General features: G+C 41.6%; 1 long non-coding RNA gene and 1 pseudogene across 1 annotated transcript in view; one reads left to right on the top strand and one right to left on the bottom strand.

Annotated features, from left to right (window-relative positions):
* Positions 1-24,729, top strand: part of LOC116914024 — a 403,690-nt gene that overhangs the window by 121,865 nt on the left and 257,096 nt on the right. The window lies entirely within an intron of this gene.
* LOC116914023 lies at positions 4,543-6,255 on the bottom strand (annotated as a pseudogene).

Raw genomic sequence — 24,729 nt, 5'->3', positions numbered from 1 at the left:
GCCTTCAGATTGTTAGAGCCATCCAAGATAAAGGCATTTAATTGGCCTTATTTTGCTTCCAAGAAAATATGCCACCACAGCCTCTATTGCCACATCTAAGTGTTTCTTAAGAACAAAATACAATTCCTTTCTGGAGGAAAGTTCTGCCAAATCCTGACTTGTTTCAACCTGTCAATTGTCCAGAGGCACACTGGTACCTCTCCTAGATAACACACAGTCTTACCAATTCTGTCCCGATACTCAGGATGGGAGACTGGCATGTACAAAGCTATTATGGACTATTGTGCCACCTAACTGCAGAGTGTTCCTTTCCATGCCTTTCTTGCACACATTTAACAAAGAAAGCCCTTTACTATTTCACAATTACTAGCTCAGGTCTGTGAAATGCATGCCAGGTAAGGATTCATATGTTGGCCTGCGCTTGTACATATCACAGGCAAATAGCAGTGGCTAAGACTTCTTGGCACCTGGGCTACATTGTGGGCTCAGCATCGATTGGTGCCATGTTCTCCTGAACAAGGTTGTAAAGAGTAGTTGGGGTTGTGAGTACGTATGTGTGAGGAAGATGGGTGGAAAGGGTAAGAAGTTTTCAGTAGGGAGAAGTTGCTTATAGCTGTTGCTTGAGTGTTCCCCAAAAGGGAAGTAAGTAAATAGCAATAAAAGAAAGATAGATGCCCTGTGACCAGCGTTGGCAGCTTACAGATGCTGTGTGCTAAAAATGTACCTGGCCATTAGTGGTTGCCAAGGGACAAGAATGTGAATTATGAGATCGGTTGGACTTCCCAGAGATTTCTAAGAGTGAGTGCTGAAGGATCAAAGGAAGAAAGGGTATGGTTCCTTTACTTGAGGAAATATTATTTTTATCAGGAGTTATTTAGATCACTGATATGCCCAAGGGTCATGAAGATGACAGTTTGGGATTAGTCATTTGGAAAATTCTGACTTAATATCTTGAATTTACACATCTGCCATGAGGACTTTGATTCTCTCAATGCTATGTGCTCTATAAAATATTTTCGAAGGTATTTCCATATGTCTTCTCTCATTTGAGAGTCTTACAGAACTGGGATCATTACTTGGTATTTTAGTGATAATAGCCATGGTACTCAGAGGTCTGTGTGTTTTAATCCCCAGCTATCTGTGATCTTTGTTCTTCCAATTCCTTCCCTCTTCACACACCCATCTTCTACGACTTTTTTCTATACCTGCAGTCTTTATGCATTTTCAATTCCCCTTTTCTTATGCCCCTCCCATCTGGCTCTCATGTTAAATGTTAAGTGTGTGACGTACTCCTCTGTCTCATGCCATGCCACCAACTTAGAGAGGTGCAGAGAAAACATCTGTGTTTCTCAGCGTCATCATTATTTCCCCTAGTTTCCATAGACAGAGATTGTGGGAAACAGTGCATGAGCTAAGAATGCAGAGACAGTGGGACACAGCGAATGCTCTAAGGATGCACAGACAGCGGGACACAGCGCATGCTCTAAGGATGCACAGACAGCGGGACACAGCGCATGCTCTAAGGATGCACAGACAGCGGGACACAGCGCATGCTCTAAGGATGCACAGATAGTGGGACACAGTGCATGCTCTAAGGATGCAGAAACAGCACTAAGAATGGCTTCTGTACTTGCCTTGTTTGGAAATGAGCTCTGAATGCAGACCGCTTGACTCCTCAGGGAACTGGAAGGAAGTAGAATTGAGAATTTTACACAAAAGCACATGGGACTCAGTTGAGGATGTTCATTCATTTAAATTTACATTTTAAGTCATCGAACTCCTGAGTGACAACACAGGGCTCAGGGGCCAGGGGTTACCTGACCCAACGAACAGGAGAAACTTTTTTTTTTAAATCTTTTTGAGTAAAAACAGTGTTTTTTTAAAAATACTTATATCAAAAGACAAGACAACAAGTTTAGCTTAAAGATCGATTTTCATAGCTGTTCTTTAATAGAGCATTAAGATGCTTCACATAAAGGAGATTGAGGGACAGAGAAGTTCAGTAACTCGCTTACTCAGTGAATTAGTGGCCAAGCCAGAATTCAACTAGGTGTTATGTCTGATACCCTCATTCCAACTACCACATTCTTCCCCAGGCTGATCCCCACAAAAGCCCAATATTTCTTTCTGGTAAAGAGGGTATTAACATGCATCTGGGAAAGCAGAAGGGAACATATGTTAGAAGGTGATTTGTGTAAACTAAGATTTGATTCATGCGCCAAGCCAGGGGCCAATAAACTTTGTTTTGGTGCAGGGCCAGTTAATAAATGTTGTAGGCTTTACAGGTCGTATAATCAACTCTACAGTTTTGACATAATCGTGTTTCTGATCTAGAGTGAAGGCGAAATAACTATATTCCAACAAAACTTTTTTTTAAAGTGGGGGTTAGGAATCTTATTAGGATTTAATTTCAAATTTTAGATTTACGTCAACACCTCATTTTATAAAAAAGAATGAGCATTCAGATATGTTGAGCAAGAAAGTTGGCTTTATAGAAAAAATGTTGGAAGAAGACAGGGACAGAGGAAAAAACACAGTAGTCATCTCATGTGTCTTTTAGAGACATCCTGTGCCTTGCATGGTCTGTCTGCAAGACCGACCAAGTGGAGAGGCATGGTCTGGTACACAGGCCGCCTCTTGGCCTTAACATCCGGCAGTGGGTACTTCGTCCACCCACAGAGTTCCTGTAGCATTTCTTTGCATCATTTTTTTTCATGCTCTTGTCCTGTGTTTTAGTTTTTGTGTTGGCTTCTCTCTTACTAGACTGGGAACTTTTGAGACCAAGGCAAGTCATGTCACCTCTAGCATACAAGTTAGGATGGAGTGGTTAACAAATTCCTGTTCTCTGGGATTTCCAGAGACTTGTACTTCCTCCTTTATGCAATACTGTTTCATTTGAATATTTTACACTAAGCTTGTATTACTGTGCAATCAAGGGGAAAAGGGTGAAGATATAGTGTATTTGAATGACTAAGTGGATGAGTGAGTGATTAAGAATTCAGTGTTGCTAAGGAAATTCAGAAGCAAGGTATCATTTACTGAACAACCAAATCTCTGGTTTTCCAAGAAATATAACATTTCTCACACTTACTACTCTAATTGCTTCTTAGCATCTTGATGAAACGGAAAGGCATAGATAATCCCAGAGTAGCCGGGATAGCCATCATTTAAGGCAGTCACCCTCTGATTCTACGTTCTTGCCTCAAACTGTGGAGGACTTGCTTCTGGAGTTTGGTCTTACTCATCGATGCCCAAATGATTTAAAGGCATCAAGAGCATTTAATGTGGCGGAGCTCAAGTGCAGCTGCCATGCTATTGTGACCCTTCATCCCCATGCAATCTCTCTCTATTCGCAACAGATTTGCTATCTCCGGTCACACAGAGCCAGAGCCCAAACCAGTTCAGAAAGAATGTTTAGGTTCAGATACTGCATCAGCGGGCAGTTGCCTCACTGCTGATAACCGTAATTGTTTCAACAATGGCAGCCTCTTATTTAGCCATGGCATGGTTTGAATGTTTGCTCATTTGCCTGTCCTGGATTGGGACATGTCACATAGGAACCCACCCAACCTTTCTGGAAAACACAAGGGAAGCAGATATTCCCAGACCAATATTTGATTGTAGAATGTCACAGTGGTTTTTTAATTCAAGGGCATTGTTTATTCACAGTTACTGAGTGATGTGGCACTCTGAGGAAATCACAGATCATCTTGTATGGTGTGATGTATATGGTGCACACAGTTCTGCTGTGCCTTCTTGGGCCTCCTCTCGTGCCCGCCCTCTGGTTGCTGTGGGCTGTAGCTATTGGAACATGTATCAGGTTCATAGTTATCCGTCACAGCCATCCTTTCTAGTGACTATGAAGTAGAGTACTGGAGAGGAAGGAAAACAGGCAGTTGACAACACTGAATCCCACAATAAACACTGGCGATCGGGAAGAAAGAAGTGTTATTCTCTTCAAGCTAAGCCTTTCTTTCTTGACCAGCCTATATAGTGCATTAGTCTTTTTTATTTTTATTTTTTTTGTGGGATATAACTTTAATCCCAGAATTGTGTATTTTCCTCCCACATATCCTACTTTGAGTTAGGAAATGATACTGAAATCCACTTCTCTACAAGTAAAATATTACAAAATATTTACAGGAAAATATTAAAAATAACTCCAACACAAAAGGCAAGAAGAAATAAACTTTGTTTCCTCCAGAATTCTCTACTCTAGAGCTCACAGCACATGGGTCAAAGCAAGTAACTAAGACCTCGCTGACAGAATCCCCAAAATGGAGAGGGGAGGAGAGGGAGGAGAGGTAGTGTCAAAGGGAACAGGGGTTAGCCGCAGTGTTTCACAGCCTGGTCTATTATAAAGAAACACCTCGTGCTTTGAGGAGGGGGTAGGAGAAGATCCTAGCAGGCAAACATGAGGAGGCTCCTGAAACATGACTTGGAAAACACCTGGCAATGAACGTTGCCCTTTAAGTTTAACCAGAGCCTTTGTTTCTACAAACAGGTACTCTGAAGAGAAGCCTGTCCTGGCGGGAGAATCTGTCACAGGGACCCTTGCGTCTCTTTTATAAAGACGTCCCAAACACCGTCCTTAGTTTGTACAGAGACAGATCTGGGGGGGCTGCTTTGACAATAGGTACAGCAGAGTCATCTTCTGACCTTCTTTGGGAAACAGCGGTAGCCCCCTTATTCTCGCGGCACACCCTCAGTGCAGTGGGGACAAATCTGCCTTGGGATTGGTGATCTGGGGCTTGGCACTGCTGGTCGTTGTGGCTTTCTTCTCGATGGTGGCTGCACTGGCATCATCCGGCTTCGGTTGCTGAATGAGGCTGGGCAGGGCATTCAACACCCCTGGGTTGGGCAAGAGAGCTGGTGGGAAAAGGCCAGGCAGGTCCAAGAGTGGGACCACCAAGGGTGGGCGTATTACACCAGGACGAGGAGGGATAACTGAATGTGCAGCAGGAGGTAGCCTTGGTGGGGTCCTCGAGGAGGGGGCCCATGCGGCAGACCTGGAGGTGAGCCTTGGGGGAGGCCCAGGAGGAAGGCCCGTAGGTGGAACAGGAGGCCATAAGGGTGGGGCAAGTGGTGGTCGGAGAGGTAGCGGTGCTGGCATGGGAGGTGCTTATGTCTGAGGAGGAAGAACGAACTGTGGAAGGGTCTGCTGCTGTGAAGAGGCAGCAAGCAGATGAGCCATCAGAGTGGGAGTCTTCTTCATGCTGCTTTTGCTATTGCTTCTCTGCCTCAGAATCATCAGAGTCGTGGTCATCATCCTCCTCTGAAAATTCCTCCACTTCCCCGTCCTTCCTCAGGGATTTCCTGACCTGCCATTCGCAGTATCATGGTTTGAAGAGAAGTCAGCTCTTTGATGTTCTTCTTCTTCCTTGATTTCCCAGGCATATGAGGAAGTCGGATGCTCGGACCTGACTTCTCCACAGCGCTGTTATGCTCACTGTCATCCCCGTCTACGTCCGATCTCTCAGTGTCACTGTCCTCACTACTGTCATCATGCTTATCCTGACCCATGTCCTCAGGATAGCCGTTGTCCTCACTGGTGCTGGCCATGACCCCGCTGAGCAAATTCTGGACTGCACAGCATGTCTTCATCTCGCCTCCGAGGGGCAGGGTCTAGAGCAAAGCCCACTTTCCGGCCTTACATCTGCCGAACTTGAGGAGGAGGTGGGCCGGGCAGTTTTCTGCCAGGGACCAGTGTCCCAGAAGAGGAACGTTAGAAACTGCTCGAGTTGAAGGCCCATATGCTGAGGTTTTCTTTAGGATGGAGGGTGGTGACTGGGCACCAGGAAGAGGAATGTCCTGGATCAAGATGTTGGAAGATGCACGCGTCATCTCTGGCGAAGGGATGCTCTCGACTTCCACATGCGAAGCGTTCTTGACGGCATCGAAGTACCAGCTCAGTTGTGTTCTCTTCTATTCATATTCTATTTCTAGCTGTCTCAAGTCTTTGTAAATATATGTTTTCTTTTTCATAAAGTCGTAGGATTCATTCAAACCTTTCCCGCAGCCTTTTACACTTGTCTTTCAGTACTTTCTCATTCAACTGTGGCTGTTGCACTGGGTTAAACTCCATTTCAGCCAATTTCTCCATGCCCCGCATAATCTGTTCGGGATCTTTTATCTTCAAAACCGCAGCTTGGACCACCAGGCGCTGTTTCTTGTTCCTTTTCAATTCTCTTTTCCAGGTTTCCTTTCGGGCTTGGCTTTCCCCCTCTTGGTGGAGGATGTTAATCTTTCTCCCATTTTGATAATTTATGTGATTTACTTCTTCATTAAAAACAAATAAAAACGACTGTGAGGCTCCCGGGACGGTGAGGGCGACCAGCAGGCGGTCCGCGAGTACTTTCTACTAAGGGACCTTCACTTCTACCTCTTGGTCAACCACACAGGCACCTCACGCCCCTCCGCCCTGCATTAGTCTTTTAAATCTTAAAACATTGGTTAAAATAGCAGCGGTTCAGGTATTAAAATCAACAAGCCAAAGAGGACGCCATGGTAGCAGTCTCCATGTTTTGGATGTTCACTGCTTTGGCACAAAGACCACTCAACCAGAGCATGCGTACATAAAACCACGTGGGTCAAGACACTGCCATGGGATTTGTGTGGCTGGTAGAATAATTATGTGTCTATTTGGCTCTGAAGATGCCGAGGCCTGTATGCAGTTGGAAGTTAAACAGTGTGGGACAGAATGCCTACTTTCCTTGAATTTCCCCACTTGCCTGGCACTGGAGTAGGCTGTAATTTAACCTCCTCAAATATCCGAGACCTTTACTCCCATCTCTCACCATCATGGAACCTATGACTGAGTGTGGTGGGTTGTGCCTTTCACCACAGCATGTGGGAGGCAGATACAGGCAGAGACCTCTGTAAGTTTGAGGCCAGTCTGGTCTAGATGGCAAGTTCCAGGACAGCCAAGACCACATAGACCTACCGTATTCTCAAAATAAAGAAAAAAACCTCAGTAATGCTTGGGAAACTAAATTTAATATATAATATCTTCTCATGCACACTTAGTTGTCTTAACAAAGCTCCTTCTGCAACTATCAGACCACAGCCTTTTAGATCATCTGCTATGTATTTGGTAAAGCAGAAAATATAAAGAGACATTTTTTTAGAAAATAATATAAAAAATGTATTCATTTAGTTTATGAATGGGTATTTTGGCTACATGTAAGTCTGCACACCATGTGCCTGCAGTACCTGCAAAGGCCGGAAGAGGATGTCAGATTCCCTGGGATTGAGTTGATAGACAGCGGTGACCAGTTATGTGTTGGTGATAAACCCCAGTCCCCTTGAGGAGCAGCAAGTCCTCACAATTGCCCCAGCCTCCTCTTCTGCCCCTAAAGAGGTATTCTTTAAAAATCTTACTGAACACTTGGGGTCTTCATTTCCTGTTCATTTCCAAGTAACCAATCCCTCATTTATTGTGATTATTGCAAAAGTATTTTATGTGCATATTAATTAATATTTTGGTGTATATATTCATATATCTTTATGCCTGTTTATGTCTGTAGGTATGTGTGCATCATGCCTCAGAACATATAGGGAGGTTAGAAGACAAGTTTTGGGGTTGGTCCTTGCCTTTCACTCGTTGAGCGATGCTCTCTTAGCTGCTGTGCTAGTCTGGCTAGCTGTGGAGTTCTAGAGATTCTCCTGTGTCCACCTCCATCCCCCCTAGGACACACTGGCATTACATGTACAGCACACCAGTGCCACTGCAGTTGGCTTTTAAGTGGGTTCCAGGGTACAAACTGAAGCCATCAGGCTTGAGCAGTGAGAATTTTTACCCACCATGACTTCTCCCTTGTCCTCCATGATCTTTTATTTATTAACTTTTTCATATTCAGCTTTTATTTATTTATTTATCGCCATGTAGAAGTTTGTGGTACTTATTTCACCTACAGGTCTTCTATGTCAACTTGTTCTGAGGCAGTCAAGTAGAGGAACAAAATATCCTGCTTGATGCCAGCCACGGTCTTGACTGACATGCCACACCACCTCCCATGTGACTGGAGGCTGCGTCACCAGCGTCTGTCATTTCATCTCTGTAGAGGGCTGTGTTTGGTCTGCCTGCTTCTGCCTTGCCAGCCTCAGTTATTTGTCTACTCATAAGCCAAGGCCTCTCACTTCCCCCTGAGAAGGAACCCCATTCAAGACTCCGTCTGGGCTCTGTCTTATCCCCCACCCCCCACCCCACTGCCACCCAGTCCAGGACTCTGTTGGCAAACTGCTTCCGGGGCCACTGCTGCTATCTGTCCCTTTTCGATGCTTTTCCCTGGGTTTCTCTCAGCTCAGAAGCCTTATTCCTTGGAACTTGGAGGAGAGCTTTTTCCTTCATCTTCCTCAGCTCTTTTTCTAGAGAGCCGGCTGACATGCTGTGTGAGCTCCCTCACTCCCTCCTGTCTCCCCACGCCTCATGACTCTGCTGCTTCCCACAGCACCCATCATCCTCTCACGTGCTAAATATTTCACTAGTTAATTTTACTTTAGTGTGTGTCTTCCTCAATTAAAGGGAAGCCTTTTGTTTTCGTTTTCCGTCTTGATCACTGCTGGGTTCCAGTGCTTACAATGGTGTTTGGCTGAAGCCAATGCCTGATAAATATTTGACCAAAGATGAAGGGAAGATATAGCTCATCTCATGCACGCCGTAAACGCCACATTCAATTCTTGGAACACTATGGACTTTAATGATTTACTCATCCAATAAATACTTCTTGAGTGCTTGCTGTACGGCAAATTACAAGCTGTGCCCTCAAGTATAGTAGCCCTCCTGGAGTTTACTATTTAGATGGAGCGACTACTGCCACGCAACATAAATAAGTGTGTAATGATCCAACGCTTACCTCCTGGCCTGTGAGCTGAGACAACAGGGAGCCTGCCTCAGAGGGATCGTTATGAGTGGGATCAGGAGTAAGGGTAAGGCAGGTAGCACACTGCTGCTTTTACAGATGCAAAGGCTCTGCATATAACCTTGAAGGACCTGTGCTTTTCAAGCTTATATGACAATCACCTTCGGGGCCATGATCACAGGTTCTTTAATCTGCAGAATCATTGCTTCACCAGGCCTGGGGTTGGCCCTGGCATCCACGTGTCTGCGCTGCTGTTGTTACTGTCCCAGTGGAGTCAATGGGATACAGTGGAGCAGCATCACTTTACATAACAGCAAGGGATGGTTCTGAAGCATGGGCCCCCCCAACCCCGGAAGGGCTTTGGTCTCAGTAAAGAAGGCTGGAGTGGGTGTGGGAGACAGAGGGAACGTCTTTCCGTCCCGTAGACACATCCACAGAGTCGAAAGCTCAATCCATTCATTACTGTTATTTTCCTTGTGAGAAGCCAAAGCTGTTTGGCCTGCAGTGCTAGGATCTGTGCTCTTCTGGAGTCAGTAGAACTGGGTTTAATCTTTCATTCTGCCACTTCGGAGTGTGAACAGACGCATAGCTTTGGTACACTGAGGATGGGGGAGCATTTCTTTGGAAGGAAGCTTGTTCTACAGAAATGGTACTTTCCTCTCTCTGCATACATCTTGGTGTGAGTGTGTGTGTATGTGTATATGTACAAACTGATGTAAATAAATGCAGGTGTGTAGTATGTGTGGGCACATGGTGTGTGGATATGAGTGTACTTGTGTGTTCATGTACCTTCATGTGGAGACCAGAAGTCGGCCTCAGGTGACATTCCTCTTGAGACAGACACCACTTCGGTGCTGTTGATTGTTAGTTTTGAGACAGGGTTTTTGATAAGCCTGAGCTTGCCAAGAAACAGATCTCTAGGACTTTCTTCCTTCAGGACTCTGGGATTACCAACCCAAGTCACCGTGACAAACAAGCTTCTTACATATGCTCACTGAGTCAGAGTCTGGTCGTCATGTTTGCTCAGTGAGCTCCTCACTAACTGTGCATTCTGTCTCTTCACTTGGAGGGCCAGAGTCCAAAATGGAACATTCAACACACCTTTAATCAGCCTAACCCAACAACTTCATTGCTTGCACCTTGATTTGAAAAGGGTGTTGTTTGCCAGGAAGAATTTTTTTGTAAACTTTAGAAAACAGTACCCAGTTGGAGCCAAACTATTGGAGGTCAGTGATTTGATCTCAACAGTTTAAGGGGTCTTTGTGTCTGGGTTCATGCTAATTGCTTATAGATGTGCTGATTACCCATTGGGTTACTGAGGACTCCTTCATGAGAATTACTATGTATTTGTAAGAAAACTTGACTTAAAAACATAACAACTTTTCCTGTGATTTTTCCTTTCAGCTTGCGTTTGATTTGTAGGCCCCTGGCTCTTACGTTTTCAAGGTCCCTATGCTGAAAATGAGGCAGATTTAGTCTCCTTATAGTAAAAATATTTTGATTGAATGGGTTAAAATACAAATGTGTTCATGCACTCAAATGTATTAATTTTTTTTTGCTCTTTGTTCAATAACGAATAATACTTCTTAAATAGAAGTAATTTCTTATTCTCGTGTCTAAAGCTGCTTTCCCTGAAACAGTTTTTTTTTTCCAGTTTTTTGATTACTCTGAGGGGGGAAAAAGCCATCTCTTTTGTATCACATTAACCTCATATTGTATTTATATTAAACAATATTCTTCAGAGAACGAAAGGTTTGGTATACTTAGTGAATCCCCCCTCCCCCCGTAGGCACTGCTGCCTGCTAATGCTCAGTGGAACCCAGCAGTCAGAACTGATGAAACATCAGTATGGAGGCTATGAAATAAAAAAGAAGTAATTGGGGACATGTTGGGAGCTGGCAAATGGAAAACACTAGCAGATGTGGCACTGAGAGAGAAAAGAAAGCTTCAAAATTCACATTCGCCGGGAGAGCAATTGGCACAGACACAGGAACGAACATGGACAAGATATTGTCTCCCCTCTTTTGTAAAGTAATAAGCCCAGAAGAGAATTGTTCAAGAAGCAGGCACCATATGTGGCCCCAAGGAGAGTCCACCTTCTCTGGGAAGACAGGGTACTGGTTTAAACTTTCAGGATGTTTCTACTTCAGAACCCATGCCCTCCTGTTCACTGCAGCACTTGGATCTGCCCCCTACTCTAGGAGTCCCTCCCCATTTCAAACAGGCAATGCACTCAGGTACAATGATGATGACATAATCTGGTCCTTCGGTCTGATAGTTTAGTGTGGGTTCTGGGGTACTCTGCAGGCACAGGGACTCAGATTCTCTGAGGAATTCAGGAAACACTAAGATGATCTCTCCCTTCACCTGTAAAGTAGAACGAATGTCAGTGGATATGAGCACTGAAGTATTTAGTTAGTACTCCAGCAATGACAGTTCCCTGTCATTCATTTTTTTCCAGGCCTTTAATTTTAGCTGCCTCTCCCCGTGTTCTTCTCATCGCTCTCTCTCCTCCCCTTTGCCACTTTTGCCACTTGACCCTCCTGTTCCAGCCCCTTCATCCATCCATAACTGTCTATTCCATTTCGCTTTCCTAACAAGATGCCCCTAGTCCTTGACTCCACACCCAACCTCTGTGGTTCTATGTATTGTAGCTTGGTTATCAATGACTTAACAGCTAATAGCCACCTATAAGCAAAGACATCATATTTGTCTTACAGGGTCTTACTGGGTCTGGGTCACTCAGACTGGTTTCTTTCTAGTTCTGTTAATTTACCTGCAAATCACATGACTTCATTCTTTTTAATGGCCAAGTAATACTCCATTGTGTAAAGGCCACATTTTCTTTATCTATTCTTCTGTGTTGAGAGACATCTAGGTTGTCTCCAATTTCTGGGTTTTATGAATAGAGCAGTGATGAACATGGTTGAGAAAGTTTGTCTGTGGTAGGATGAAGCATCTTTTGAGGGATATGCTCAAGAGTTGTATAGCTGGCTCTTGAGGTAGATCAATTCCCATCATCCCGAGGAAACCCAACAAGGATTTCTATAGTGGCTGTAGAAGACTACACTTCCACCGATGATGGAGGAGTCTTCTTTCTCTACATCCTCACCTGCAGGAGCTTTCACTTGTGTTATTGATCTCAGCCATTCTGACAATGTAAGATGAAATCTCAAAGTAGTTTTGATTTTTAAAAAGATCAGGTGTCCCTTGGTGTCTGGATTTATGTCTAGGTCTTCAGTTTGATTCCATTGGTCAACATGTCTGTTTATGTTCCAATACCATGCTGGTTTTATTACAACAGGTCGGTAGTACAATAGGTAGGGATGGTGAGAGTGTTAGCAGTTCTTTTATTATTTGGGATTGTTTAAACTATTCTAGGTTTTTGAATTACCATATGAAACTGAATTGTCCTTTGAAGATCTTTTAGGAAGTGTGTGTGAATTTTGATAGAGACTACATTGAATCTTGAGATTGTGTTTGGTAGGCTGTCCATTTTTACTATATTCATTTTTCTGAACACATTTCATGAACACGGAGATCTTTCCATCTTCTTCTATCTTCCTCAATTTCTTGAAGTTTTTATCATATAAGTCTTTCTATCTTTCTGCTTGGATAGAGATGATATTTTATATTATTTGATGATATTGTAAAAGGTGTTTTTCCGTGATTTCTTTATTAGTCCATTTGTCTTTTGTGTATAGGAGAGCTCTTTTTTTGTTTGTATGTTTGTTTGAGTTAATCTTATATCGAGTTACTTCACTGAAAGTGTTTACTAGCTGTAGGAGTTCCCTGGTGGAATTTTTAAGGTCACATCTGTATACTGTTATGCCATCTACAAATAGAGATACTCTGACTTCCTCCTTTCCAATTTGAATCTCTTTGATCTCTTTAGTGTTATTTTAATTTTTTGAATTTTATTTTAATGATGATTTTTAAATGTTTTAAGCCTATCACCCATCAGAGGCAGTGGAAAAGAAAGGATGTAGGGGAAGTGGACTTGTTTAGAAAGGATGTTTTGGAGTAATTCTTGTCTGTGTTGTCAGTATAGTTTATAGGTCATTAGTGGCCACTCTATCTATTTGTAAATATTTTGTGGATTCATCAGTAGTCTAGTTTGGTAGAGTCGGGATAGGAAAAGAATTAGTAGTGGTGGCATTACCTAGTAGAGAGAGCAAGGCTTCATCCTGGGCATAAGTCAGCAGGAATGTCAGGAAAAGTTTCCTGCTGTGACTCTCTGCAAACAAAGATCATCAAGGATGCGAGACCAATAAGTTTTGTATAGGTAGTTCTATAAGTAAGTCAAGCTCAGCCTTCATCATTGTCTGTTTTGTCTTATTTATATCTTTTTAAATATTATGTGTCTTCTATGGATCTTGTCTCAGTATGTGAGTTTGTCTCAGCTGGCATCATTTTGTTAATTAGCCCAAGTCCGTGGAAGCAGAAGAAATTGTAGCACACCACCAGAAGATTTTTGGTGTGTTCCTCTCTATGGAGTCCTGACAAATGGAGCTCAACTACACAATGTAAGGCAAACCAATACATGTGTGTCATTAGCATAGAATCCTTCATCACATGCATTTCACGTGCTTGCTTTAGCAGAACACCCTTTCTCCTGTGTATGCTTCAGTAAAACGTTCCTTCCCAAGTCTGCCTTAGCCTTTCCATTGTGTCTGCTTTAAGAAAACGGTCCTTGCTGGGATGAAATATACTTGATCATGGGTGAACTTTTTGATGTGTTCTTATATTTGGTTTGTAAGTTTTCTTTGTATCTATATTCATATTGGAAATTAGTCTGTAATTCTCTTTGTCAGAAATTTATGTGGTTTGGGTACCAAAGTATCTGTGGCCTCGTAATATGAATTGGACAATGTTTCTTCTGTGGAATTTTGGGAAATAATTTGTGGAGTATTGTGGAGTATTGGCGTTAACCTTTTTTTAATGAAAGACTGTGCTAAAACCATTTGGCATTGGACTTTTTGGGGATGGTGGTGAGAATTTTAATGACTGCTTGCTTATTTGATCTTGATTTAACTTTGGTTCATAGTATGTAACAAGTAAATCATCCATTTATTTTAGATTTTCTAATTTCGTAAAGTACATGTTTTTAAATTCTGCCCTAATGATTTTGTTTCCTCAGTATCTGTTGTTATGTCCCTCTTGTTGCTTCTGATTTTGATAATTTGAATATTCTCCCTCTGCCTTAGTTAATTTGGATTAAGGTTTATCAATCTTGTTGATTTTCTCAAACTGTTCGTTTCATTGATTGTTCGTGGTGTTGTTTTTGTCCTTCCTCTTTTATGGATTTCAGCACTGAGTTTGATTGTTCTTTGCCATTTCCTTTGGAGTGTGGTTTTTTGTTTTTTCTTTTTGTTCTAGAGCTTTCAGGTATGCTGTTAAGTTACTAACATCAGATCTCTCCAGTTCTTTTAGGTAGACTCTTAAGGTATGAAATTACCTCTTAGAACTGCCTTCATTGTGTCCCATAAGTTTTGAAATGTTGTATTCATTTTCATACAATTCCAGAAAGACTTTAATTTCTGTCTTGATCCATTTTTCATTTAATAATGAATTCTTCGGTTTCCATGAGTTTATAAGATTTCTTGTTGTTCCTGAGATTCCACCTCACGCCAGTTAGAATGGCTAAGATCAAAAACTCAGGTGACAACAGATGCGGGCAAGAATGTGGAGAAAGAGGAACACTCCTCCATTGTTGGTAGTATTGCAAACTGGTACAACCACTCTGGAAATCAGTCTGGAGGTTCCTCAGAAAATTGTACATAGTACTACCTGAGGACCCAGGTATACCACTTCTAGTCATATTCCCAAAAGATGCTCCAACATATAACAAGGACACATGCTCCACTATGTTTATAGCAGCCTTATTTATAATAGCCAGAAGCTGGAAAGAACCCAGATGTCCTTTAACAGAGGAATGGATACAGAAAATGTGGTACATCTACAGAATGGAGTTCTACTCAGCTATCAAAAACAGTGACTTCATGATATTCATAGGCAAATGGATGGAACTATAAAGTATCATCCTGAGTGAGGTAACCCAATCACAAAAGAACGCACATGGTATGTGCTCACTGATAAGTGAATATTAGCCCAAAAGCTCAGAATGCCCAAGATATAATCCACAGACCACATGAAGCTCAAGAAGAAGGAAGACCAAAGTGTGAATGCTTTAGTCCTTCTTAGAAGCAGGAACAAAATATTCACAGGAGGAAATACAGAGACAAAGTGTGGAGCAGAGACTGAGGAAAAGGTCATCCAGAGACGGCCCTGGTGATCCATCCCATATATTGTCACCAACTCAGATAATATTGTGGATGTCAAGAAGTGCATGCTGACAGAGCCTGTTATAGCTGTCTTCTGAGAGTCTGTGCCAGGGCCTGAGAAACACTGAGTCAAATGCTCTCAACCAACCATTGGACTGAAAACGGGGCCCCCCAATGGAGGAGTTTAAAAAGAGGACTGAAGGGGCTGAAGGGGTTTTCAACCCTATAGGAACAACAATATCAACCAACCAGACACCCAAGAGCTCCCAGAGACTAAACCACAACCAAAGAGTACACATAGAGGGACCCATGGCTCCAACCACATATGTAGCAGAGGATGACCTTATTGGGCATCAATGAGAGGAGAGACCCTTGGCCCTGTGAAGGCTCAATGCCCCAGTGTAGGGGAATGCCAGAGCAGGGAGATGGGAGGGAGTGGGTGGGTGGGCGGGGAACTCTCTCATAGAGGTAGAGGGAAGGGGGAAGTGATAAGGGGATTCCAAAGGGGCAATCATGAATGGGTATAACATTTGAAATGAAGTAAAGAAAATGTCTAATAAAGAAAAAGATTTCTTCTTGTTGCTGTCCAGTTTTTATAAGTCATTGTCATTTGGATGCAGAGAGTTATTTCAATTTTCTGTATCTATTAAGACTTGCTTTGTGATCCTACCTTTCCCTACCTCTTCTTTGTTTGTTTATTTATTTATTTTCCCCCTTTTTTTTTGGTGGGGATTGGTGGATAGTGGCTAGCTCTATACCCTTGTCTAGTTGACTCCTCTCTCTGTTGTCCCAGATAGCTTCACACTTGCCGCAGTCACCCTCTTTCCCCCTCTAAAATGCTTAGAGTTATAGGCACACACTATGAAGCCTCATTGCCTCGGCTACTTACTGTTAGTCACTAGCTTAACATTTTCATGTTAATAGTTTACCATTTAATAAGATAGCCAATGACTTCCTAAGGCAGTTTGGTAAATATGTGTCTCAACACTGCAGGGTTAGCTTTATAGGAATGCCAAGAAAGGATATACTGGCCCATCTACAATTATTGATTTGTTGTTGAATGATTATTTTTCTATAGTCTGTGGTTCAAATATAATTGTCACTCTGCTTGAGGACTTGATCTGTTGATTACCTTTTCATAATGACCATCTAATATACAAAGACTTTTAGAGTTTATATCCCTAAGATATCTGAATATAATATTGTATACTTACTGACTATTTTCTATGAAAGTTACACCATCCTAAGAGTTTTATAAGCTTAGTGTTATGAAATCTTAAATACAATTTTTGAGTTTGCTTTTATTATTTTTGAGGGTGATTGAGACTTTGTGTGTAAAATAGCATATGTATCTCATAACAGAGCCCAACATTTAATCTAGATGCGTTGAGTTCTTAGCCATAGAACTTAGTTTTGTAAACTAGAACCCATATTACATTCGTCAGCCTTCTTTGGAGACTGGAAATAGCTCAAAGAGATTTATATGGAGAAGTTGACTTAAATGATTATGGATGCTGGGATTTCTTGGAGATTCAAGGGAGCCAGGGGTTGAATTTCTACAGCATGAAGGCTTAAGCATGAGGAAGAGCAGTGGTGAGAGCTCTCATCCAGGTAAAAAGTCTTGGTTCTAGTCCCAAAGCCGGAAAAGACCAGTGTTCTGCCACAGAGCAGATATCACATTCTTTTTCTCTGTCCTTTTTTCGCTGTGGCCCTTGGCGGATTAAATGATGCTTCCCCAGTCAGAATGTACTGAATCCAAAACAAATATCTTCTATAAGCACTCTCCAAGATATCCTCAGAAGTAATGTTTTCCAGCTATCTATATATCTCTCAGTTCATTCTCATTGACACATAACGAGTAGTCATCTCAGTATTTGTAAGAAGCTAAGCTCTCATGAGTGACCTTACTGATCATCCACGTCCCTGGTAGAGTGAGGAGAGCCAGTCCCAGAACAGTGTACTGGAGCATCACTGCAGTGGGGACTTGTAAGTTGAAGTCATCTGTTGATTAAGTGCAAAAGCAGGTATAGATCTGGGAACACCAACTTGTATGGGCTTCAAAGGGCAGAGTGACATTTCCCAATGACAAATCTTTTCTGATCACTGCTTCTTACTCTTGATTGCCTGTTTCAAAACTGGTAAAATGTTTTATCTCTAGTACTATTAATAGGTCTCGTGTGATTATGAGCAAAGTTATCATTAATGATAGGGATTAAACTTTCCTTGTAAATGATATGTCAGAGATGATGATGTAAATAACAGGACTGAGTAGTAATCAAACCGTATCATGGAGAAGTTAGCTTGTAATTTTTGAAGTGCCATTATAGGAGGTGTAATGAACTCTACTTTATAAATGTGGTAATTGATATAGGAAATTAAATTTGTTTTTTTTTGTTGTTGTTGTTTTTGCTTTTTGTTTCTTTGCTCAGATTTACAAGTGATAGAGCTGAGGACTGAGCCTGTCTAATCAGGAGATGGAAGAGCTAATTATAGTCCTAAAAGTATAGAATGGATGACAGTGACATATGACATCTGTAGTATAGATGCTGACCAGCATGGACCAGAAACTTTCCCTCCTACTTTTGGTTCCAGAGAGAGGGTGACTCGCAGATGGTTTGAGCTTAAATTCTAGGCCCCCAAACCAGGCTCATCTCTCCTATTCGCAGTTCCAAGGGAACAAGGGCCTTTCTAGCCTTGCATATTTCTTAAACTGCAGGTGCCGTCCACTGAGGCCAACTTTCCTGGGAATCTTCAGGAAATAGAAATAAGCAGCAGAAAATGAACAGTAATTACCTGGCATTAAGCTGAGACCTTTTTGTGTGAAAGGCATGCAAAGATAGGTCTTTCTGTGACTTAATGAGCCTTATCACAGGCCTTCAGCTTTGCTGAATAGATTTGGAGGTAATAAAACGTTGGACCCTGCTTTCCAACCAAATTAGACTACAACATTATTTTGAAAGGCCTTTGGAACAAGTGGCTGAAAGTCTCCACATCCTTCTTGAAGATAGACTCAATCTCTCCTTAGTAATAAGAACCCAGAATAATTCCAAATGATGACTAGGAAATAAAATTATTTAATGAAACGAAATAGAACCTGATTTGTAAAAATGAACTCAAGGAAACACTGCATCCTGTGGGACAGTCACAGCTTGTGTCTTCATCCAGCGAATGCTTTGAGGTCTCTCCTTACTGGAGACAGGCACCGAGCTAGGCACCATGATACCGAGAAGGACAAGACAAAGAGAACCTGGTCGATGAGCAAGTGTGTAGACAAAGAAAGTTCACTGAGAGCTTTGGAAAAGCACCATGAAGTAGTAGGGAACCACGTTGGGAAGTAGCAACTTAATGCTAGCTACAATGGGGAAAGGGTGGATGGTCACATAGCACTGAGGCTACCTCAGGAGCATACACAGGGTGAAAAGAATCCTCGGCAGATGTTCATGTGTATGAAGAAGTGATACACGAGTCTTTCTGTGTTGTTCCGGATCATAGCCTCTCTATGGTGTCCAGGATCAGCTACTGACTTTGTACTATAGACTAAAGAGACAGTATTTGCTGAGTGTTTATTTACTCTTCCAAATCAATTTCTGGCATCGTGTCTCATGTCTCATTTGTTACAAAAGGAAGATGACTTCAGTCAATGCACAACAAATTCCAGGACAGGGATGTGTCCTGTTCTCTACGCCATGGTACATCTGAGTAAGCAGGCTGATTTTAAACAGAAGGGACCTGCTCTTCTAGCAAGATGACCTCTCAGGTGATGTAAATCATACCTGGGGCTGCTTAAAAAATGTGAATCTAGGGAAATGGGCAGGGACAAAAATAGTGATGGCGCTCGCTTTCCCATTTTCTAGTTCATCCCTTAAAATAATTGAAGCGAGTCATATACTGGAGAAGAAAAGTTTAAGAAAAATAGTTATTGGCTGATTTTTAAAATTACATGCTAAATTTAATTTACATGCAATTTTTGTTCAATAATTCATGATGATACTCATTTATTTAGTAACACCTGACTTTCTGTACCCAACATATATAATTTGCCCATGGATATTCTTTCCATAGAGAAAAATTGTATTTGGGGATAATAAACCTTATTCTCCCATCTTTGAAGCCAATCATCCAGTTTTTACTTTGATTGACACCAAGAATAACCCCTGAACGAGGGTAGTATGATGTGTATGCTGCTAATGTGTATCAGGAAAAATGACAGTAGCTGGTATGCAACTTTCTGGACTCAAATCATGTCACCTGCTTCGTGAACTGTTGAACTTGGGGAAGGTACTCTTTAAGTCTCCTTGTCTGTGTTCTCACCTTTAAATTGGTATGTTCATTGGTTCACTGATGCCCCCATAGGAGCCATAGCAACTACCTCCCATGTGAGAGCATGAGTTTTAAACACACCTTTTAATTTTAATATTAATGTGGTTATTAATAGTTGAAAAAACGAAGTGTGACTTCCAGTGGTCACGACTATAGTCCTCACCCTGATTAACCGCATGGTTTCCGATCCGGCTAACGAGTTCAGCCCTTCCTGTGGTGCGGGGAGTGAGGGCATTCCCAAAGTACCAGGCTAACAGCAACTTACCCACAGCACATTTGTTTTTGCCTCAGTGTATGAGGGAAAGAAAACGACATGCAAATACTAAAAGCAGCGTAATTGTATTATGCAGCAGCTGACAAAATTTGCATGAATTTATGAAAGCATTAGGCTAGACTTCAAAAGCCTTTTACAATGTGTAAAAGGAAATTTAAACTTACATCTTCCCTAGTCCAGGACACTATGCTCGTTCTCCTTTGTTCTGGCAGGGACTTCACTGGATATCTTTGAGAACACTAGGAAAATTGAGGGTTCACTGACCTGTTACTACGCTCCTGTAAGGACATTGCAGGGTTTTCCTCAGTCACACCTCAAGTCTAGGAATTTCAAGTAGAAGGGGCCGGTTCTGATGCCAGGTAGTTTGGTAGGCATGATCGTAGCCTGTTTATGAGCTCACATCGGTCTTGAAAAAAATACCTCATGGCTGCTTTTAGAAATAAGATATTGTTTTATTTTTGCATCTTATTCATCTTATTAGATACAGGGCCTGGAGAGAGACCCAGAAGCTAAAAGCACTTGCTGCTGTGTCAAGGGACTAGTGTTCAATTCACAGCAGCCATATGTGGCTGTAACTGCTGTTCCAGGGGATCCTACGTCCTCCTCTGACTTCAGCGGTACTAGGCATGAATATGGTGTGCAGACACACATACAGCCAAAACATTCATCCATATAAATACATACTAAGTCTTAAACAGTTATCACAAAACAAAATGTTTAATGCATTTCTTTTCAGGACTCCGTGCTTTACATAGCCATGAAGAGCAGATAGACCTAGTCTCTAAATGGTGTGAACTCACAGGAAGCATTTCCTTGCCATCACCATTTGAGTGTCTCAAGACATTGTTAAGAACAGGATTAGTTAACAGCTTATCTATCTATTTGCATGAAAACCATAAAGTTAATCAGACTGGGGACTGGAATCATGACTTGTAGAAGTCACATTTTATTTCTCCAAATATTAATAATAATGTTAATACTAAATTTAAAAGTGGGCTTAGAATTTGTACATGAGTGGTGGTTGCTATGGCTCCTATGGGGCTGTAGTGAAACACGTTAGGTATCAATTTAATGATGAGAGCACAGACAATGAGACCAAAATCCAACATCTCACAGTGGAGGTACCATGGTTTCAGTCTAGAAAGTTGCATGTGAGTTACTACCATGTTCCCTGATAACCAACAGTTCTCTCATCTTGAGAGTGCCTGCTAAGGGCTTGTGTTTAGCATAAGAATAGAACTAAATCACTCATTTACTTAATTACTAACACTTGAATGTTACCTACCCACACTGTCCAATGTGCTCCTGAATATTGAGCCGAGTAAATTGTGTTTGGGAAAGCTAATGCCCACTGCCCATTGCAGCATGCCCTTCCATGGATATATCTCATCACTAAGGAAGGATTTCCAGAGTTAGTTCTGACTGAAAAATAATATGTGATTGGTTAAGGTAAAAACCAAAGACATTACGAATAGAGTATGTTGATGTCCCTATGAGTTTATTGGAGTAAATTCTTATTCTTAATGGGAAAACTGGTTTTTAACCATGAATTGAAGACAAACTGTTGGGACCAGATGTTGGGCCTCAAGTAGTAAGCTTAGAACTTTAAATTTGTGTTTCCAACATTGAGGAACCAGTAGATGTCAATGTCTTCGGGCCCTTCATCTCAGAGTTTGTAGGCTATGGGGATGGGACAAAGAACAATGTTTTCCAGCTTTCACTTGGTCCTTGAGAGAGGCAAGACTCTTCTCTATGCATATTTTTTTTTACTCTCAGGTGAAATAAACATCATCAATAAAACCCATGTTCCACAGCTTTGTGTTGATGTGAAGGGAACCAGTGAAGGGAACCAGTGTCCAAAGCAGGTATATGTCATTTACAGCTGATATTGAACTACTAACTGATATTTTTCTTTCTGGGTCAATGACAAATTCTACACCAAGGCACGGATATAAATTATTATCTCTATGAGTGAACAAAGAGATTGACATTACATGATTAGGCCTATGACTGACAGAATTGAAATTGTCAACCTGGGATTAGAATCCAGGCCTGATCAGTCCCAAAATATAGACTTGTGGCTGCCAATGGTGACAAGAGGACAAAGGCTGTTAGTAAGTGTTGTTATTGATAGTATCTTAGTCAAGCAGAACTTACACTTGGCCATTTATTTTCTCCTTTCATTCTCTATAGTCCAGATATGAAAACATTTGTTGCTAGGCTCTAATGGGTTGAGACATCTGTATTTCTCCTGACCAGCATCTTTTGGGTTCTAAACATTCAGGCACCACAAGAATAATAAAGTTGATATAGAGTAGGGAATAGAAAGAGATAGGTAGAATGACTGTCGCTCATGGGCTCAAAGCTTTTCTTTGTGCCCCTTGCATTTGTTCTTCAATGAGTCCCGGTAGTGAAGAAGGGTTGTATTTGTTTTCCCATATCTCTACAGAATCATTGCTCTGGCTTAGTCTCTGTTCTGATATAGCAGACTATCCAGCCTAGAGAGCTTGCCCTGTGGGTGAGGGACACAGGCCCAGAAGACTGAGGTTAAATGTTGCATATGCTAATTGTCTGCAATGTAACTATGGTTAATGCTTGACTTCTATATGTTTGAGTCATTAATTTATTAAATGTTTTTAAAACAGCTCCTGCAATCCTGTGTGTATTAAAGCTACGGTTATAGCAGCATAGAAAAGTACACATGGACCTGATTCTTAGAGCTCGTGAACCTCACAGCTTGAGACACAGTTGTCGAAAGATAAATGAGTTTATGATGACCTTAGTGACAGAGAGGTATTAGTGTCGTGGGATAATAGATAGGGAAGTGACCAAGGCTCAGGCTACATGGTTGTTAGTTAATGAATAAGAGCACTCAGCATGGTGCTTTGTGTATCCTAATTGCTTAGTGATGGTATCTGTTGTTATTATCATGTCTAATTTCTCAAAGAACTATAGATGCAAATATACTTAGTAGAAAGTAATTAATAAGGTTGGCTCTCATCAGTATTTGGACTTTTCCATTAATACGTTAATCCCTTTGACCTTCTTTATTTTACTTAGAAATGGAGGCATTATGGTTAATTAGAAGAATTGTTTAAATATAGGTCATTAAGTGCCAAGGGGTAAAGGCATGTACCGTACTGCTGTGCCTGGTGACCAGAATTCCATCCCACAACACGGGTTCCACAAATTGTCCTCTGTCACCCACACCCGAGCTATGGAAATCTCCTCCCTAAACAAATAAACACAATAAAAAAGGTTTAAATGTTGATTTATAAGTTGTTCATGCCACACTAGATGGCCACACACTCATGTGCATATGGGACTCACTGGTTGGCTTTGGGATTATTAATAACAACACAAATAGGACATGAATTTGGGGTGGCTATGGGTAGAAGGCACTATGGGAAGTTAGAAGGAGGTTGTGGTTAATGGATATCATCAAAATACATTGTATAAACAAATGATACCTTCAAAGAATAAGACAAATATTTATTGGCCAGTAAGATAGACATTAGTATGTTCATTTTGTTTTACGCTTGGTGCCAAGATAAAGTGAAACAGAGGCAACTTGAAGACTGGGCCTTTGGGGATTGTTTATTTGATAGGTTTGGATTCAGAGTCTCATTAACGCCTCATCGACCTCTTGACCACTAGTCTGGGCAGGTAGCTCTGCACAGGGATCTTCATTCCCTGGCGGCTGAGATAGGCTCGTTCTAATGATGATTGGTCTAAGTGTCTTGGTAACTGCTAGTTCCCAAGCGCAAAGCACTGTGCATATCTAAACAAGTCCTCATCGCTTTCTGCCCATGTGCAATTTAGCAGCAAGAGGTTTCATATCTCACAGCATTTGATGGTCCCACTTAATTAGGATCTGCTTCCATATCAAGCCAGCTGATGGCCATAATGACTGAAGTGAACATGTTTGTCCCCAGAAGGAGAGGAAATGAAAATATTCTAAGAGTTAACAGAGACAGGAATGGAGCATTGTTTAGGGGCTGTGTCTTCTCATTTCTGACTGCAGAACTGCCCTACAGGTTAGGACCAGAGTTAGACCACACACGCAGGGGCCAAGGCAGGGAACAGGATATTAAAAATGTGTCTTCCTATGCTTGTCCTATTGCTTGACTTTTCTTATTCTCAAACATAGATACATACACGATGGGAAAAAAAAAGACATCGAGGCAATGTTGGTAGAGTGTTAAGCAAATCACTGAATCAAAACAAGATGACTGATTACTTAGTGTGCATTCTCGGGTTATGTATTATGTATGGTGAGGGGCATGGTCTTTGAAAGGAGTGGAATCTTGACTGTACTACTTGAGAACTGTGTTCTTGGAGCAACTTTTTTGAGTCTATATTGTCTGCAAAGTGCCATGCAGATGCTGGCAGGAGCTAAATGCTGAGTGATGGCTGGATCCTGTGTGGGTTTCGTGGACTGAGTTTCTGACTTTTTTCTGGCAAGAACATATTTCTAAGATGAGACAGCCCATATGACTCAAATTTGACTATAAGGAGAAAGATTCTATTTTTCTCCTTTGGACATCATAAGGTTTCAATAAATAGTTTCTTTCTAGTTCTGTGTTGGTACTGCATAAGACAGCCATTGCTAAAGTGAGCAAATGTCAAGCAGATATTCAATAATGGTTGTTAAAATGGAGACTTTGGGAGTTAAAAATGCTCTTTCAACATGTCTTGCTTTAGAAAACAATTTTAGAATTTTCATCAGTGCAGTCTTTCATCCCTGAAGCAGTTGGGATGGTAGGAATACTTGGGTTCTGTTTTATTTTATTGTTTGAGTCATCTTTCACATAGCATTACCTTCATCTAATTAACAGGTACACACTAGTACCTATGATGTTCCTCATATCCTGCTTATCCCAGTGAACCAGATCCAAGCTCCCAGTCTACACAATCTTGACTTAGGCGATCCTGCAACTCTAGCTTAAGATTCTGAAAGGACTGGGTAAGGTCAGTATTAAGAGCAATA

The sequence above is a fragment of the Rattus rattus genome, chromosome 12 (genome assembly GCF_011064425.1).
Source record: "Rattus rattus isolate New Zealand chromosome 12, Rrattus_CSIRO_v1, whole genome shotgun sequence".
Taxonomy (NCBI): domain Eukaryota; kingdom Metazoa; phylum Chordata; class Mammalia; order Rodentia; family Muridae; genus Rattus; species Rattus rattus.
Note: the sequence above shows the minus strand (reverse complement) of the source record. Positions and strands in the feature narration are given on the sequence as shown.